Source organism: Ricinus communis, chromosome 1 (assembly GCF_019578655.1).
Source record: "Ricinus communis isolate WT05 ecotype wild-type chromosome 1, ASM1957865v1, whole genome shotgun sequence".
In the NCBI taxonomy this organism is placed as follows: Eukaryota; Viridiplantae; Streptophyta; class Magnoliopsida; order Malpighiales; family Euphorbiaceae; genus Ricinus; species Ricinus communis.
The window spans coordinates 16,139,980-16,158,086 of NC_063256.1; positions in this window are offsets into that span (position 1 = coordinate 16,139,980).

Consider the following 18,107-nt stretch of genomic DNA (forward strand, 5'->3'; position numbering starts at 1 on the left):
AAATAATCCATGGATTCTCTAATACCACTATTGGGAATTGATAATAATATATAAGGAAAGGCGCAACAGAAGTAATTTGAAATTTTTCTGAATTCCTATTAAGGATCTAATTGAATCTTTTCATTGTACTATTATCTCAATTGATTCATAGAACATGGATGCAAGTGTCAACTTTATAATTGAACCAATTATATTTGTTCTTCATATCTGCACATAATATTTTGAATAATATCTATGAGACACTTTTCATAATCTTTATTCATACAACCTTGGCCAAGGATGAGGTCCCGTGACATATTACCTTGGGCAATAAATTCTTTATTGATAACTTATTATCTTGATATGACTCTTACTATACCTAATGACTATATTTTGAACATTCCATAGATAGGAGAACATAAAATAAATTGAAAGTATAGTAATCCTCATATAAGATAACATATTATTATCTTAAGTCTAAGGATCACGTCTTACATGATTGTCATAATAGTATTGTCCATAGACACTTAGGGTAAATTTCATATGGACTACTCAATGGGGTCATTTTCAATTAACTTGTTCTTATAACAAGCACCTATATGGTTATCTCAAAATCCCTATTCCTCAACCTTGTGAGATAGATTGATTATTTTATAAGTAAATGATAACACATTATGGTTGTCTCGATCGTTTGATTAATATCCAACGATCAATATCTAATTCTTGATAAAAAAATCGACTATGAAAAAAGTTTTGGAACATATGTAATGAGAATCTCATCATTATAAACTCGCTTTATAATTTTTCTTACATTTATGTCTACAATCCATGGTGTTCTTATCTAATGGTTTGGATTATTCCTTGATAATACTTGACTACTCATACCATTATAGTCGAACAATGCATTTTGTATAATTGTATGCCATCAATATGATGTATAAGTTAACATAGATCATTTGACAACGCCTTGTCTTTAGGACATACCCTAACAATCTCCCTCTTGCACTAAAGCACAATCAAAGCAAATCATCATGGTTTCCAATACATAACTCTTTCTTATGATGATCATGTTCTTGCTATGTCAAACGACTTTATTGGAGGATTAAATTTGTTATCCTTAATGCATATTTGTTTTACCTTTATATTTTATAAATAAGTCATTTATCGGTAATGCTTTAATACAATCTCTTGCATCGCAGATGGCATCTTAATTCTTTGAAAATGGCTCTATTATCTATCTAACTCTCTATATTAATAATATTTAAGAAACACACCTTATTCTTGAAAAAGAATATTAAAGCTCCAAATATCTCTCATATATTGCCTCAAATATAATGAGTTGTATTGAGCTCAAGTTGTAAGAATGAAATTTTTGGAACTCTTTTCAAAAGTCATGCTTTCCTTCTAAAAATGAAATGAATCTATCTTGTGAGTTTATTCTATGTGATTCACTGTCAACAACTAGAATAACCATAAAGTCTAGTACATAACATGACATATGTACATAATACAATATTATGCTTTCGCATAAATCATTCTAGTAATAACATCTTTCTCAATGAGTGTTTATGGCACATACCTTTAGGAAGAGATATGTCATGAGATATTGCCAAGAATATTTCTTTATTCTTCCATGTTAAACCTTTTAACATATATGTATATGTAGATGAAGTTTAGAACATTCATGCAATTTAAAGCATTTATCTTTATATATCTCAATCCTAGAAATTAAACTACATGTTCTAACTCTGTATGGATTTATAAATCTTGGTAGACTCATGATAAAGGATTTGTCACTTTTCCTTTATTTATATGTCCACAACATACATTATTAGGAAACATTATTATACCCCCACTAACCCCTTCATAAACACTTGTTTATTTTTTTTGATTGATACTTATAATTGCATTACTAATCAACACTTTGATTAAGTATGTAACTTATTAAGTTTTCTTTACTCAACCTTTGTGCAAATATTTCCATATTAGTTTTTCTCATAAACTCACTTGCATCTTAATAGATCTTATCCATTTAGATGGGTCTACTACAGTCTTCACTTGGTTAAGCAATATGGTATCTACAATAGAATCTTTATAGCTTGATACCAACTCAAATAATTAATGTCAAAAACTAGTTCTTAATGTAGTAGTCTCATCAATAATGAGATAGAATTACATATTTCATAAGAGATCTCTATTTCTTATAAAATGTTATATCCTACTACTTATAAAAAATTGTGTATATGATTAGCTTAAGATTGTGCATCTTATGCTAAGCATCTTCAAGCTTTGTTCTATTTTAATGTTAGTTTGTTTATCTTGATCTCTATCAAGATTTATCGACCTCCCACTACTTCTTTCAAAGAACTCATTCTTCTTAAAAGACTATATATTCCAAAAAAGTACTTTTGTTTGATAGTGTTGATATCCTAAAACCTTCTAGATATCTTACAAACTTATATTTATTAGATAAATCTTTCTTATTTTATCTAATTGTGCATGTTTCTCTTAAACATCATAAACTAGTATATATCCTATACATACTTTATTATGATCATATCATAAATGCAATATGTTGGAGTTAATGGTTGTGAGAGTATATATCCTATGAGAAGACTTGCAACACTCTTTATTGATATAATTATGTCTCACAAAGTTAGGTTTTCATCATCTTATGAAACTTTATCAATTTGAGTAATTGCAAGATATAGACATTCTAGTGATGATCTAAGTCTTCCATACCATGATCTGATCTTGCTTAGGAGTTCGGCATATGTGTCTTTCTCAAAGACGACTTGATTATAATATTAATGTAATAAGAATTTATAAGTTACACAACTTTTTTATGTTACTTATTTGTCTTAATAACAATAATATAATCCTTATACATATTTAGGATTGTTTTAGTTCTCTCGCAATAGGGTTTTATTTTCTTACTTTTATATAACCTTTTGTATGATATTTTAGAAACATATATCATTTAACTAAATAAGGCAACAATTGCATAATATTATTAAGTGAAATAATAACAACTATTATTCTAGAAAAAGAATTAATAATAATTATTAAATTTTTATTAAGGGAAAAAACTAATAACTAAACTAAATGGCAACAATTACATTCCATGTTAATCTATTCCTTCTTTTCAAAATTAGAAGCTTGTTCTTGTTTCTTATCCTTCAAAGCAGCGAGATAAACCTTGTAGTTCCTTCTCTAATGTCCTTCCTTCCCGCAATGGTGACATTTTCCTTTATCATTGTTGACACCTCCAATAGTCTTTAAGGCTTTATTAGGCTTTTGGCCTTTCCTTCTTTTTTTTTCTTCTTAGAGTTGCTCTTAGCATCCTTCGAAGGTTCTACCAACTCCCTTTTACTTCTTTATGTTGCCCTCCACAGTCTTTAACATATTAATAAATTTAGATATTGTAGTAACTAACTTATTCATATGAAAGTTTACAACAAAATGCGAATATTTGTCAAGTAGAGATTACAAGATTTAGTCTATATATAATTCATGGTCTATTACAAAACCAAGACACCTCAGATATTCTATATATCCAAACATCTTAGTCCATGTGCATTCATAGATGCAGCTTCGGCCATCTAGCATCAGAACAATTCCTTTGAGGTGTCATACCTTTCTGTCCTTTGGTGCTCATCAAACATTTCTTTCAAATGTAAGATGATAGTTTGAGAACCCATATTCTCATGATGTCTTTGTGATATGAACCAAACTAGTACAATGAATCCTACTAGCACAAGGAATTCTAATCCAACAAGGAGTCCTGACTCAACTAGGAATCCTAATTCTACAAGGAGGCCTGATGATATTAGGAGTTCAAGCAATGAAAGGAATCCTAATTCAACTAGGAGTCCTAGTTCGATTGAAATTGCAAGTCAATGAGCTTATCCAAGACATTTGGGCTAAGGACACATTAAGGCTTGAAGAATTGGATTTAAGTTCAAGGCTCATTAATCTAATTCAATTTATTAGGCTTAAATGGATTTAATTGGGCTTAAAAAGACCAAGGAAACTGAATTAGAGCATATGAAGACTTTAGGCCTAACTTGGCTTATATTATGAGGCCTATCTATATGACTTATGTAAATTAGGATTTTATAGATTATTTTAGGCGACCACACATGTATTTTAACCTAACTAGGACTTTGTTTAAGTTATCTCTTTTAGTTAGTAAGGTTATCAAGACTCCTTGTTGGAGTAGGATTCATTGTGCTAGATTGGTTCGTATCATTTTGTAGTTCAGAAATCATACTTCCTAGCATCATACAAATAACTTGGTCATCATCTTTTTGATGCTTGTTGCACTTTTGGACCACGTCCTCGACGCATCTATGGTAGGGAGATGCAATAGAGGTGCGTCTAGCACATTAAGCTTCTTTCCTTGTTTGAGAATGATTCTTATATTGCAATGCCAATCAAGAATGTTCGGCCTAGTATTGGTGTCAAGAATTCTACGAAAAGATAGATTGCCACTATTCTTTTCATACAACCTTTCAATGTAAAGATAAATGAATATCAATTAATTTATACAAGTAACTAATAAAGGTCTTGCAACCAGTTATTTAACTCCCACTATTTCTTGTTACAAATCAATAGCCTTTAGTATCAATTTGAGATGCTAACAATTTGGCTATCCTAATAGGCTAGAATCCCATCTATTTTAATATGACCTTGAGTATACTGAACAAACCATATTAAAATAAATTAGGTAGATAGCTATTTGTCAATTGTATCTCTATACAACTTCTAGATCAATTAGGCAATAACGGCGTTTGTTTAAGCATATTTTATGATGTTCTAAACATCATATATATTTCACCTCATTCATGCCTCTACCTTCATATAATCATGAGTATGCCCATCCGAATTATATAAGATAGTTAAGTACGACTCATAATTTAAAATGGAGAACATGCTCAAGTAATAGATAAACTTGGGTATGTCCAGCAAATTATCCTATGAACAGAGCTCTCATTCCTATTTTAATCATGGACAACAACTTAATCCTGTTCTTAACATTTGCCTTAATACTGAATAAGGGATTTGTTATTAAGGAATGATTAAGGTCTCATACTTTGGCATGAACATACAAAAATATAAGGGTTTTATGTTTTGGCATGATCATGCATATATCATACATCACATATATAATATAAGGTAAGCATACCAAACTACTATGGATGATTATGAACTTTCTAAATTAGTTATCTCGAGCCATTGAAGATAACTAGATGGTCAAAACCTAGCCTTTCATCTCCATTTGGCATTATATCTCCATGTAGATTACAAAATAAAATTATATATAACTAATCTAAAACTATATAACATTTACATAAGAATTAAAGAAATCTCGAGTTGCATTCAAAAGGAGTTAGATGAGAAAAGAATCTTACAACCGAGAGAAAGTTAGAGAAAGGCAAATCCTTATTTCAAAAATACCAAATTAAAGCTTCCGGCTTTTTTAACACAATCATATTGTTCTTTATAGTCTATAACCATCTATCATATGCTAAATTTAATCAAATTTATATAAAGCATGTAAAAGAATTAAGATAGCATAATTGAAGGTATTTAATCATGGCATGCAATTAGGACTAAATGGGCTAAGAAGAATTAAAATAATTTCAAAAAAAAGAAAATTTTCCTTATTTTAGAGTATAATTTTCGGCGAAAATAAAAATTAGGATATAAGGTCAACCTTTGACTAAACAAACTAGGATTTCCAATCCGATAATGAAAGAAATCCCACATTCTTTGTTCTATTCCATACGGCTAAGGATCAAATCGAATTGAGTTAATACAAGGATAGACAAACAACATAAAAGAAAGAAAAGACGTGAGCGATGAGTCTATGTTCGCTAGCGTTAGTCTTAATAAGTCTGCGAAGTTTTTGAAAGAACTCATAACTTGATTTCCCATAATGTAGGAAACTGAAATAAAATGTAGACTAGCTTCAAATATTCGGTTGCATGCAGTTCTTATACTATAAGCCATATCTGAATAAACAAATAAAGAAAGATTCATAAACTAAATTCAAAATAAGAACTAGAGAGGAGTTAACTGGTCAACAACTCTCGGAGTCCTAAATTTTATGGCCCAGCTTAATGAAAACAAGGAGAAAATTGGGTAGGCCAACCTGATAACACTCTGGCCCAAATTACTTCATTATATCTGTTCCAAACATCAAAAGCGCCCATGCTCACTTGTATTATGCTTGGAGTAATAAAATACAACATGATTTCTCACTTGCCCGCATGGATTTTACATCTTGTCTTGCTTGATTATCAAGTCACGCTCTAATGCCACTGTTCAAGCTTATCAATTGCATTCCTATTATCCTAATGTTGATCCTTGTGTCATCAATAGTCCTCATGGCTAGAGGAACAAGGAATGATGGAGATCCTAATGGTGCAAATCCTGAACTAGAATATATGTGAGTGCCTCGATTCTCGTAATTACCTCTTTCCTTGAAAAGAGTTCTCCATGATATGGAGAATGGTATCAATACTCAATCAAATTATTTTCTTTTTTTACATTTTCCAAGCATTGGATCGGTGCCTATGATTGCCGCTTCCATGCGCTTTTATTCAACAAACATCTTTATTCTCTCTAAATAAAACCAAACCGGCATACTAGATAGAGATTAGAATGAGACGTTAAAAAAAGATGAACAAAAAAGATAAATAAAATGAGAAAATAGGTAGGATTTTGAATCCTAAGCAAGTTCTTTGTTCTTTTCCATGTGGCTAAGAATAAGGATCAAATCAAATTCATTTAAACATAATAGTAGACAAAGAACACAAAAGAAAGAAAGGACGTGAGCTATAAGTCTAGGTTCGCTAGCTCGAGCATTTATAAGTTTGCAAAGTTCTTGATAGAACCTATAACTTGATTTCTCCCAAGGTAGAAAACTAAAATAATATGCTCACTAGCCTCGAATATTTGGTTGCATGCAGTTTTTATAGTGCGAAAGCCCTCATTCCATAAGAAGAAGAAACTACAAGCTAAATACGAATAAATAAATAAAGAAAGATGACTAAGCTATAGTCTAATCAAGAACTATAGTGGAATCGACTGGTTAACAACTCTGTAGTCCTAAATTTCATGAGTTAGCTCAACGAAAATAAGGAGAAATTAGCGTGGGCCTATCTGATAACACTCTGATCCAAATTACTTCATTATATGCGTCCTAAATATCAAAAGCGCATATTCTCACTTGTATTACGCTTGAATTAATAAAAATAATATAATTTCTCCCTTACACAAGTGGACTTGCATCTCATCCTACTTTATAATCAAGTCATGCCCCAATGACACCATTCAAGCTTGTAAATTGCATTCCATAATTCCTTACACTGATCCTTATGTCATCAGGAGCGCTCGTGCCTAGAGGAACAAGGAATGATGAAGATCCCAATGGTGCAAATACTGAATCAGAATATCTGCATGTTCCTCGATTCTCGTTGTGCCCTCTTTCCTCTAAAAGATTCGTTCACGATCATTTAGAGAATGATATCAATAATTGATCAACTAATTTTGTTTCTTTGCATTTGTCCAAGCATTGAATCGATGCTTATAATTGCCGCTTCCACACACTTTCACTCAACACTCGTGTTTATGCTCACCAAATAAAACTAAAAAATATACTAAACCGAGATGAAAAAGGGACACATAAAAGAAAAGAACTAAATGAGAATATAGATAGGATTTCAGATCCGATTAGGAAAGATATTATAAGTTCTTTGTTATCTTCCATATGGCTAGGCATATGGATCAAATCAAATTGATTTAAGCACAAGGGTAGACTAAGAACACAAAAAAAAAAGGACAAGATATGCCTAGGTTCGCTAGCACGAGTCTTGATAAGTCTGTAGAGTTCTTGAAAGAACCTATAACTTTATTTCCTACAAGGTAGAAGACTGAAATAATATGCTTACTAGCTTCAAATATTTGGTTGCATGCAATTTTTATAGTATGGAACCTTCATTTTAAAAGAATAAGAAACTACATCCTAAATATGAATAAATACATAAAGAAAGTGGAATAAACTAAACTCAAATAAAGAACCAAGAAAGAGTGGACTGGTCAACAAATCTCATAGTTGTAAATCTTTTGAGCCAACTTAATGAATGCAAAGGGAACTTCACGTTGGCCTACCTAATAACACCGTGGCTCAAATTACTTCATTATATGCATCCTAAGCATCAAAATGTGCGCATTCTTGATTGTATTGTGCTTGGATTAAATAAAACTAACATGAAGTCTCCCTTACACGTGTGGATTTATGTCTCGTCCGGCTTTATCATCTAGTCACGCCCCTATGCTACCGGTCAAGCTTATTAATTATGTTTCCATAATTCCTTACGTCAATCCTTGTGTCATCAGGAGTCAACGTGCCTAAAAGCATAAGGAATGATGGAGATCCCAATGGTGCAATACTGAATCGAAAGATATGCACGTGGCTAGATGATATGAATCAAGGCTGCCATGAGATTCCATTGAAAAGGCATGCACCAAAAGGCCCAAAATGGAAATGCAACTCATGCATGATAACAAGAATCCAACCTTATAATGAAGCATTCAATCCATTTTGAAGAATAAAAGCCATTCAGCTATGATTAGGCCTTTGGGCTTAATTCATATTTATATGGGTTCTTATCTTTTGGGTTTTAGCTTAAGTAATTGTGATGCAATAAAGACAAGAATTATAAATGATCCTTTAAGCTTTCAAGGAGGTCCAATGACAAGATCCAAGTCCAAAAGTATGCAAGAAGCTTTGTTGGGCTTAATTAAAGACATTTGGAGTGTTCAAACACAACAAGGCTCAGTCCAAGATTTAGGATTGCAAAAAGGATACAAAATCATCAATTTAGTGCAATAAGTTTGGGCTGAACTCATAGGTCCAATAATCCAAGTCCAAAAGTATGCAAGAAGCTTTGTTGGGCTTAATTAAAGACATTTGGAGTGTTCAAACACAACAAGGCTCAGTCCAAGATTTAGGATTGCAAAAAGGATCCAAAATCATCAATTTAGTGCAATAAGTTTGGGCTGAACTCATAGGCCCAATAAGATTCATTTGAAGCCTTTTTTTTATTTTCATTTTATTAGGTTTTTCTTAAGTTATGGTGTGATTAGTTGTCTTTTAGAGTTACAAAATAGATGCACATAATTAGTCATAATTTAGAGTTACAAAATGGATGCACATAATTAGTTGTCATTTGAGAGTTACAAAAATGAGTGACATCAATGTAAAAACAGCCACTTTTAATAAGTTTTTAAGGGGAATTAAAGGAAAAAACGTGGGGAAGCTCAAAAGACATCCATTTAGGTTTCTTTGTCTTGTTTTGGCTATAAATATCAAAGCCAAATCCATTTGTAAATATAGAATTTTGAATGATAATCTTTGTTTGCTCTTTGTGAGTGTTTTTGCTTAAGTTCTTGCATGAACTTTGAACTTATCAAACTATTTTTAGTTTGTGGCGTTCTCTAACCAAAATCTTGTGTTTGATTCTTAACTTATCAAATCATACTTGGTTTGTGGCGTTTGGAGTTGAATTCAAGTGCTAGTTTCATTGTTGGAACTAGTTTTTTTCCTAACTTCACTTGAGGAGATCCTTGGGTTTTTGGAATCATCTTGATTGGAGGGTGTTTTCTTGCATTCCATATGTATCATAACTTATTAGTTATTGGGGTGTATGGTTGCTAAGATGATGATTTCCTATCATTTGGTATCAGAGCTTGCTTCAAGTTGAGGTTTGCTTATCTTTGTGTTTTGTGTGTTATTAAAGTTTCTCATCTTCTTTATTTTTTTTGTGCCAAATTCTTCTTGTTTCAATATTTTCCTTCTAAGTACTCTTTCTTTTCAAAGTTTACACCTTTGTGCGCATAAAGTAAAACTTCGTTGTCCCTTGCTAAAAAAAAAATTGTGTCGTTCATAATTTCTTTTCAGTTGTGTTATTATCATTACAAAAAAAAGAATCACAAGATCAAAAAAAAAAAAGAGAAAGTTTGGGCGGCATAGAAATCATATTCTATTATTTTATTTTATTGCTTTCTTATGTCTAGCTACTTTAAATTTGGCCTGACATAACAACTTAATCTAGACCAACCTTTTTTTTTTCTTTTCACTCCATTGAATTGCCATAATCTGATTTGGTTTGTTTAGGTGATTAGTTCATCTAAGAACCTAAAGCAAAAGCAAGAGAGGTAAAAGGCAATAGTGGTGAGACTAGCATCGAGAATAGCCAAAACTTTGAGTGAAACACGAGCGGTGTGACATTTTAATTGAGAGACACACGCGAGCGAGTGTTTTTGTGAGGCTATACTAACTTGTTTTTCAGGTTTTTCGCGCAATGTCAAAAGAACAAGTTTCAAGTAGTGTTGGAGCATCCATTGAGCAAACTTTGCAAGCAATGCAAAAAGAGTTTGAAAGAATGTATAGGCGAATGGATGATGTTGTTGAAAGTGTGAGAAGGCAAGGTGAAACTATTACAAGAATTCAAAACGAGCCTAGAAAAGAAAGGCAACTAGCCTTTGAACAAGAGGATTATGATGCCGAAGATGATTTGGAGGATGACCAAGCAACCACTTTTGGTGGAGATGACCATCCTAGGAGACACAATAGGAGATCAAGGCAAGATGGTGTAGATCGCAACCTAGGCAGCATCAAAATGAAAATTCCTTCCTTTCAAGGAAAGAATGATCCTGATGTCTACTTAGAATGGGAGCAAAAGGTGGAGATGATCTTCGAATGCCATAACTATTCGGAGGAGAAAAAGGTAAAATTTGATGCCGTTGAGTTTTGTGATTACGCTAGTGTTTGGTGGCATCAATTGAGTTTTGTGAACTTATCAAACTATTTTTAGTTTATGGCGTTCTCTAACCAAAATCTTGTGTTTGATTCTTAACTTATCAAATCATACTTGGTTTATGGCGTTTGGAGTTGAATTCAAGTGCTAGTTTCAATGTTGGAACTAGTTTTTTTCCTAACTTCACTTGAGGAGATCCTTGGGTTTTGGAATCATCTTGATTGGAGGGTGTTTTCTTGCATTCCATATGTATCATAACTTATTAGTTATTGGGGTGTGTGGTTGCTAAGATGATGATTTCCTATCAAATTGTTTTAGTTTATTTTTTTTAATTAAGGATTATTTTATTAGGTGTGAGTTATATGTGTGTTGTGTGGAGTTACAAATGAGTGCACATGTTTAGTTGTCATTTGGGAGTTACAAAATGAGGGCCATCAATGTAAAAAACAGCCATTTTTAATGAGTTTTAAGGGGAATTAAAGGGAAAACGTGGGAAAGCTTAAAAGACATCTATTTAGGTTTCTTTGTCTTGTTTTGGCTATAAATATCAAAGCCAAATTCATTTGTAAAGAATAGAATTTTTGAATGATAATCTTTGTTTGCTCTTTGTGAGTGTTTTTGCTTAAGTTCTTGCATGAACTTTGAACTTATCAAACTATTTTTAGTTTGTGGCGTTCTCTAACCAAAATCTTGTGTTTGATTCATAACTTATCAAATCATACTTGGTTTGTGGCGTTTGGAGTTGAATTCAAGTGCTAGTTTCATTGTTGGAACTAGTTTTTCCTATCTTCACTTGAGGAGATCCTTGGGTTTTGGAATCATCTTGATTAGAGGGTGTTTTCTTGCATTCCATATGTATCATAACTCATTAGTTATTAGGGTGTGTGGTTGCTAAGATGATGATTTCCTATCAAATTGTTTTAGTTTATTTTTTTTTAATTAAGGATTATTTTATTAGGTGTGAGTTATATGTGTGTTGTGTGGAGTTACAAATGAGTGCACATGTTTAGTTGTCATTTGGGAGTTACAAAATGAGGGCCATCAATGTAAAAAACAGCCATTTTTAATGAGTTTTAAGGGGAATTAAAGGGAAAACGTGGGAAAGCTTAAAAGACATCTATTTAGGTTTCTTTGTCTTGTTTTGGCTATAAATATCAAAGCCAAATTCATTTGTAAAGAATAGAATTTTTGAATGATAATCTTTGTTTGCTCTTTGTGATTGTTTTTGCTTAAGTTCTTGCATGAACTTTGAACTTATCAAACTATTTTTAGTTTGTGGCGTTCTCTAACCAAAATCTTATGTTTGATTCATAACTTATCAAATCATACTTGGTTTGTGGCGTTTGGAGTTGAATTCAAGTGCTAGTTTCATTGTTGGAACTAGTTTTTCCTATCTTCACTTGAGGAGATCCTTGGGTTTTGGAATCATCTTGATTAGAGGGTGTTTTCTTGCATTCCATATGTATCATAACTCATTAGTTATTAGGGTGTGTGGTTGCTAAGATGATGATTTCCTATTACTAGATTTCATCGCTCCCTCTTTCCTGCAAATGATTCATCCGCGATCATTTGGAGAATAAAATCAATACTCGATCAACTGATTTTCTTTCTTCGCATTTGTCCAAGCATTGGATATGTGCCTATGATTGCCACTTCCACGTGCTTTCACTAAACACTTGTGTTTATTCTCGCCAAATGAAATCAAACCCTCATATACCAGACAGAGATTAAAAGAACAAGTTCTTTGTTCTTTTCCATATGGCTAGGCATAAGGATCAAATGAAATTGATTAAATACAAGGATAGATAAAGAACACAAAAGAAAGAAAGGACGTGAGCAAAAAGTCTAGGTTGGCTAGCACGAGTCTGGATATGTTTGCAAAATTAACTTTAATGGGGAAAATGGTCATTTTTGGGAGTTCAAGGACCATATTGTCAATTTTTTCAAAATTTTTGCCTACCCAATTGGTTCTGCATACAACCGAATCAGATCTATAAAGTACCAATTAGATAATTTCTAAAATCCAACGCTTTTTTACGCATATTTTTGACTTAAAATACCGAAATTGATGAAAAAAGTTTCTAGAATTGATTTGTGATATTTATTGGGATTCTTAAATATTTTTAGTGATAATTATTTGAAGATAAAAGATTTTATTTTATTTTATTAGATATTAATCTGATAGAAGCAAAGGATAATTGATATTTTCAAATAATTAAATATTTATATGTTTCTCTAGGTTTCCTAACCCTACTACTATAAATAGAATATGATATCTTAGGTTTAGGGTTAGCTGCACTCTTTAATTATTAAGTGATAGATATTAAGCTACACTTTAGAATTATTAGGGATTCATCTACGTTCAATAAATAACTAGCTATACATAAAGAGCTTTCTTTTAGTAAATTACTAAGAAAGAACTCTAGATTAGGAAACTTCTTTTAACGATAGTAGTTTTTCTAGATTTCAAACAAAAATGGATTCTCAGCTGAACATCAATCTATAATGACAACCTGAGGGTTATTGTTATCACTGAATTTTTCATGTTAACATTTTTCGTAAGCTCGATGATGAGATATTTTAGTTGGTGGAATGCTCTTGAATGAATAATGCGTGTCAAACATATAAAGACTGCCTCGAGGATCGACCTAAATCCTTGGAACAAAAAAAGAACCACACTTTTGCAAAGTTGTTAGGCTAGGCTAGCGTTAGGGTGAGCTCAAGAATGAACTCGCGCGAGCTCATGCGAAACCTATATAAACCCCCCTTCCACCTTCACTTTCAATACATATTTTTACACTCTTCACACCCCTCTCTCTCTAACCTCTCTCTAAACAAACTCACTCCACCAAAACTTCTCTCTCTACACATAAAAACCTCACTAGACTCCTCCTCTAAATAGAAAGATCAACCCCTTTCACTCCCAAAAGATCCAAAGAGTATTTTCGAAGGTTGTACACTCATTCTTTTTTAAAAACATCATTTTAATTTTACATTCAAATCCATCACTTGAGGGTCAAACCTAATTTTATTTGATATTCGTTGCATATTTTGTTTTAGAATTTTGTTTTCCATTTTTATTCTTATTTTTATAAGGTTAACACACATGGGCTTAACCCTATACTCGCGCGAGTTCAACCTAGTCCCTTTGGTTAAATTGTTAGTACAAAATGTAGCCATTTTGGCACTTTTAGGCTTCTAGAAGCTTGAACCTAAATAGACTTAAACCATGCAAGCGAGAGTTCGAACTTAATAGCCTTGTGCATCATTATTTTTTGTTTTATAATTGCATACTTTATTTATTATTTGTAGCTATTTATTCAACTGCTTTGAGGCCTTAAAGGCTGTGGTTTATAATAATTTTTCCTAAGTGCCTCGATCTCTCTAATCCTTTTCTAGTTCTTTTATCCTCCCATTTTCCATGCATGTTTAAATTCATGTTTAGGATCACTCCACATACAAATAAAGGATAAAATTGGACTTAGTAAATGATATGATGACCCCACATGCAAAAATAATAAAACGGAAGCTTACCAAAGTAAGCCCCCCGTATCTCGCATATTCTTACCTTAAATGCTAAGGCTAAAATGAATCTGACACTTAGATAAAGATTAATAGAAAATGCAAATGATGTAGGCACCAAGGCATATCAAAGATAAAACCTAAGGCACCAAAGAGCCTCCCAATTAGGACCAGAAGCTAAATATGAATAAATAAAGAAAGAACGATGAATAAACTAAAGTCAAATCAAGAACTAGAGAATCCTCGTAGTCCCAAATTATATGAGGCAACTTAACAAAATAAGGACAATTCACATGGGCATACCTAATAACTCTCTAGTCAAAATACTTCATTATATGCATACTAAACATCAAAACTCATACATTCCTGCTTGGATTAATCAAAAGCAACATGAACCTTATGCGCAAGTTTGCATCTCCTCTTACTTGATATTCAAGTCGCGCTCGAGTGCTATAGATCAAGCTTGTCAACTGCATTCCCATGATTCCTTACTCCAATCTTTGTGTCATCAGGAGTACTCATGTCTAGAGGAACAAAGAATAATGGAGACCCCAATGGTGCAAATCCTGAATCGGAATAATTGGGTGTGTCTCCATTCATGTCATTCGCGCTTTCCTCCAAAAGATTCATCTGCGATCATTTGGAGAATGATAACAATACTCGACATCAAAACGCGCTTATTCCCACTTGGATTAAAAGCACATGATTTCTCTCTTATGTGCACGAATTTACATCTCGTTACGCTTGATCATCAAGTTGAGCCCCAACACCACCAGTCAAGCTTACCAAATGCATTTCCATAATTCCTCATGTCAATCTTGTGTCGTCAGGAGTCCTCGTGCCTAGTGGAACAAGGAATGATGGAGACCCTAATGGTGCAAGTCCTGAATTAGAATATTTAGTCGTGCCTCGATTCTCATCATTCTCACTTTCCTCCAAAAGATTCATCTGTGATCATTCGGAGAATGATATCAATACTTGATTAACTAATTTTCTTTTTTTCCCTTTGTCCAAGCATTAGATCGGTGCCTATTATTGCCGCTTCCATGCGCATTCATTGAACGCTCGTGTTTATGGCCCCAAATTAACCAAACCATCATACTATATAAAGATTAGAAAGAGAGGCTTAACAGAGACGACCAAAAAGATTACATAGATAGGATTTCATATTCGATAAGAAATGAAATCAAAAGTTCTTTATTCTCTTCCATACGACTAAGCAAGGAAAGACGTTAGTGATAAGTCTATGCTCGATAGCGCGAGTGTTGATAAGTCTGCAAAGTTCTTGAAAGAACCCATAACTTGATTTCCCACAAGATAGAAAACTAAAATAATATGCTCATTAGCATGAAGTATTCGGTTGCATGCAATTTTTATTATACAAAAGCCCTTATTTCATAAGAAGAAGAAACTAGAAGCTAAATATTAATAAATAAATAAAGAAAGATGAATAAAGTAAAGTCAAATTAAGAACTAGAGAGGAGTTGACTGGTCAACAACTCTCATAGTCCCAAATTTTATGAGCCACCTTAATAAAAACAAGGAGAAATTTGTATGGGCCTACTTAATAACATTCTGACCCATATTACTTCATTATATGCATCCCAAACATCAAAATCTCACATTCCCACTTGTATTATGCTTGGATTAATTGAAAACACCTTTATGTGCATGGATTTACGGCTCATCCTGCTTGATAATGATACAAATGTAACCTATATCAAATGATTAAACCCATATGCAAGTCTGATTTTATTGCCTAAGATCTATCTAGAACTAGATCAATGGAAACCTTAGACCCTTCTAATATATTAAACTATTAAACTTAAGGTATTACAGGTAGAAGACAGTATAATTTAGTATGGATTCGAAATTGATAAGTCAGATTTGAACGCCACAAACAATGAATTGCTTGGTATGTTCGAATTAGCTTTAAATAATAACTAACAATAGAATATAAATTCACAAAATATATTAATCATTAATCAATCAACTTAAAAATTCATACTAGGCTTTTATAGCTTTTAGAAAACACTAATTCTAAGCTATTAAGGAATTACAACTCAAATAGGATAAAGATAAATATCCTAACTAAAATAGATAACTAAAAACAAAGTCCTAATACTTCCAAAATACTATGTAACTGCCCATTAGGAGTAAGAAATCATAGTTTCTTTAAGCCACACGCATGGACCATCTTTGGTGGAGCTAATTAGGCCCAAACTTCCTTATGTGCTCCTTTATGCTCATTAAGCCCGTATTAGATTTATTCAAGCCCAATAAACTGTATTAGATTAATAAGCCTTGAATATGAATCCAACTCTTCAAGCCTTGACGTGTCCTTAGCACAAACATCTTAAATAAGCCCATTGAGAGCTTCTTTTATTTTCTTAGCCCTGGACCTTATAATTAGGCCTTCATGGATGTGAAGTTTATCTTGAATCCTAGTTGAAGTAGGATTCTATATTAGAGTAGGACTCATAGTGCCAATAGGATTCGCATCATTCCCTCATTCTTTAGCATGATTCATCCTCGAATCATCACCTATGTTAAAATCAAAAAGAGAAAGATCAGCAACATTAAAAGTAGCACTAATTCCATACTCATTGGGCAATTCCAATTTATATGGATTATCACTAATCCTTTCACGACTTGAAAAGGACCATCTTCTCGTGGAAGTAACTTGGAACCCCTTTGTGATGGAAACCTTTCCTTGCGCATGTGCAACCAAACCCAATCATCGGGTTCAAAAACAACCTTCACACGGCTATTGTTGGCTTGTTGAGCATAAACTTTATTCTTTCTTTCAATATTTGCACGCACCTGCTCATGGAACCTCCTCAGAAAATCTGCCTTTTTCTTTCCATCTGGATTATTAACCTTCATTCAAAGGTAAAGGAATCATATCTAATGGAGATAAAGGAATAAAACAATAAACAACTTCAAAAGGACAAGATTGAGTAGATGAATGCACACTACGATTATATGCAAACTCTATATGCAGCAAACATTCTTCCCAAGATTTTAGGTTCTTTTTAGCAATAGTATTCAACAAAGTACCAAAAGTCCTATTAACCACTTCAATCTGACCATCAGTTTATGGATGACATGTAGTATAGAGCAATAACTTAGTTCCTAACTTTCCCCATAAAGTCTTACAAAGTAGCTTAAGAACTTTGCATCCCTATCACTAACAATAGTTCTAGGCAATACCATGCAAACGCACAATTTCTTTGAAGAACAAGTCAGAAATATATGTTGCATCATCAGTTTTATGAGATAGAATGAAATGAGACATCTTAGAGAATCTATCAACAACAACATATATGGAATCATTACCATACCTAGACCTAGGTAAACCAAGCACAAAATCCATAGAAATATCAAGCCAAGGTGAACTAGGCACGGGCAATGGTGTATACAAACCATATAGTTTAGATTTAGACTTTGCTTGTTTACAAACAATGCATCTATCACAAAATCTAGTGACATCTTGCTTCATATTAGGCTAATAGAAAACATCATGCAAAACATCAAAAGTCTTAGCAATTTTAAAGTGTCCCATTAAACCACTCTCATGAGCTTCCCTAACTAATATCTCACGTATAGGACATATGGGAATACACAAACATTTTTCTTTAAACAAAAACCCATCATGTCTATAAAACTTATAAATAACATCTTTTTTATAAGCATTAAACACATTGCCAAAATCAGAGTAATGTTAAATTTCTTTAATATCTTAAAACCAAGGAATTTGGCATTCAAAGTAGAAAG